Raw genomic sequence first — 2741 nt, forward strand, 5'->3', positions numbered from 1 at the left:
TCTCTCTCTCTCTCTCTCTCTCTCTCTCTCTCTCTCTCTCTCTCTCTCTCCTTAGAGACAGGGTTTTTCTTCATAGCCCTGGCTGTTCTAGATCTGCCTACCTCTGCCTCCCGAGTGCTAGGATTAAAGGGGCCACCACCGCCAGCATGCGGGCCATTCTTGGTGCACCGATTAGCATGAGTGGCGTGAGAAAAGGGAATTCTATTTTGGACTAGCACACGGGGCTCCATCGTTGTCCACGTGCCGCAGAAGCTTGCCTGAATGACTGTCCCTTACTGGGCACCCACTTGGTGACCTGTCCTTATTGAGTCCTGTCATTCACCCTCAAGACAGGTCATGCCATCGTCTTCTTACACAGGCACCCAGAGTGGAAGACTTGTCTCCAGGCTAGAAGGAAGTTCCTAGAGTCCACTCTAGACCAAAGGTCACTGTCAAGGGAACCACTGGCCTGGCAATGGGTCCCCCTCAGGCTGTGACACACAACACAAGCAATGTTTTCTGGTTCCACAAGATGGTTCTAATGAGCTTGACTCTCCACGGTCATCGTTTACATTTCTGGTAGGATGTTTTGGTCCCCTAACCAGGTACACGTGGGATTTTGGCAACACCACGAGTCTGAACCTCAGCCCCATGTTTGGAAGAAGCTGTCCCACAGGGGAAGTGCCTTATTTTCTTGAAACTTTTTCAAAATAAAAAGCCACCAGGCTGCGTGAAGCCCCCTCCTATGTGTGGGAGCACATCTCACTGTTGGGGCACAAAGAGGAGCAGGGAAGTGAATCTTATGAATGAGCAGGTAAAGTGTCTAGGCCTTGCTAGGAGGTCACGGTACGGTCCCTAAGCCAGGTGTCCCAAGCATGGCTGCGCTGAGCTCTGATGCTCAGGGTTGGATGAACGCTTGGGAAATCACACTGCACACGGTGCTGCTCTCAACCTGGACCCTTACCTTCGGCGGCCACGCTGCCTACTGCACTTTGACTCACCGCTGTCCCCCAGGGATGCCACCAGGCCTGTCATACGCCTGAGGCAGATAGTGATTGGGTCTGTGCATCTCCTTCGAATCCCCCTGTTCAGCACAGGTCGGGCCGAGAGCTGCTCAGCTAGGAGGGATCTTTCATCAGAAGAGAAAATGCCACCCCAGACTGCCTCCCCAGAGGCTGCTCATGCTCGGGGCTCAAGATGGATTCCTGGACAGCAGACTCACCTCAGTTTCCAGGACAGAGCTTTAACCTGTATTCTAGGCCCCCTCCTTACCCCCAGCAGAGACAATATGTCACATGACTCCCGTGCATGGAAATCAGCATCTTATTTCTTTGGTCATCCTTGCGGCCAAAGACCTAAATTCATGTTGAACACATTTTGGGGTGGGGTGCCTTCTCTTTTTCTTCTTCTTGCATGTTCATTGTTGAACTTCATCTGGGGCAAAGGTTTCTTCCAGAGAGCCATCGGAGGATGGCAACTTCCTTTCTTAATTGGTTCCAACTGGGGCTCTGTCTGGAGAACGCACTGAGCCCAATGGCTTCATCACCAAGCAGCCCCTTCCTGCCGCATTCGTAAACACCAGTGCCGCTTCTGCTTTGAATTAAAGTGTGTGTGTGTGGGGGGGGGGGTGCTCAGGAACAACCCAGCTGGGCTTTCCTGTCAGCCCTGTCAGCCCTCCAAAGCTTGTTAACATGCTAATATAAAGAGACGAACTTCAAGGATTTACAACTGGTCTTAAACTTCAAAGAAGAGAGTTTCATCTACGCAGCACACACAGGCTAAACCAATATGTCCCTCCGTCCCTCACCTCCTCAAACAGGGTCGGACACAGAAAAACCAAACCAAAACAAAAAGCCCCAAACTCATAAAACTCTAGCAAAGTAGGAATGGCTCTATGGGTCTGAACCACCATGGCTGTGGACGCACGATTGTCGCAGCTCCAACGCGGGGCTTTTGTTTGCTCGTGGACACAGGAACCTAGCGGGAGGGGTTACCTTCCTTCTTCATCCCCAGAACGATGCCGGCCAGGTGGGTGAAAAAGGGCTTGCCACCTCCTCTCTCCATCTCAGACCCTGTCAGCCCCGGGGACAGGGACTGGCCATGAATGCAGGAGAGAGTCTCGCCGGGGCACGTTCCCGGGCAAAGTGTGACTCATTTCCCCAACCGTCTCTCCGAGATACAGAAAACAAATAGAGAAACAGAACTTTTGAAAGTGTCCGCTGCAGGAGTTCCTGTCTCTAGGGAGGACCAGCCGGTCCATCTCTCCCCAGGGACTGGGGGTGGAGATGAAGGCTTGGTTCAAAGATTCTCATTAACTTCCTCTGAGCGCTTAGAATCGGAACCCATATAATTAAACTCAAGGTCCCCCTCCTGATGAGGCTAAGGGCTGCGGCCTGTGACTCCTTCCTTCTCCAAGGCTCATTAATGGTAGTCTGGGGTCGAGAGTTCGCAGCAAACACCAAGGTAGGTCAGTTATAGGTGGGTCCGAGGGTTATCACCCTAATCACTGTCGTCACAGTTGTACGGGACAAGTGGATGGATCACTTAAGCACTAGGGACAAGGCCAGCCGGAGACACCTTTGCGGGTGTGTGTGTGTCAACATTTAGCCCCAGCCAGGCCTCCACCCGATAGATGTCATAGTATCCTCCCTCTCCCCAGGTTGCTGTAACAGAATGTTTACATTAACGGAAGCTCCCTCCCCTGGGAGGGTAGCTGGTTCATAGAGCACAGGATGAGAATGTCTGATAAATAATAATCTTAA

The sequence above is a fragment of the Alexandromys fortis genome, unplaced genomic scaffold (genome assembly GCF_014885135.2).
Source record: "Alexandromys fortis isolate MF-2015 unplaced genomic scaffold, M_Fortis_MF-2015_v1.1 scaffold_81, whole genome shotgun sequence".
Lineage (NCBI taxonomy): Eukaryota > Metazoa > Chordata > Mammalia > Rodentia > Cricetidae > Alexandromys > Alexandromys fortis.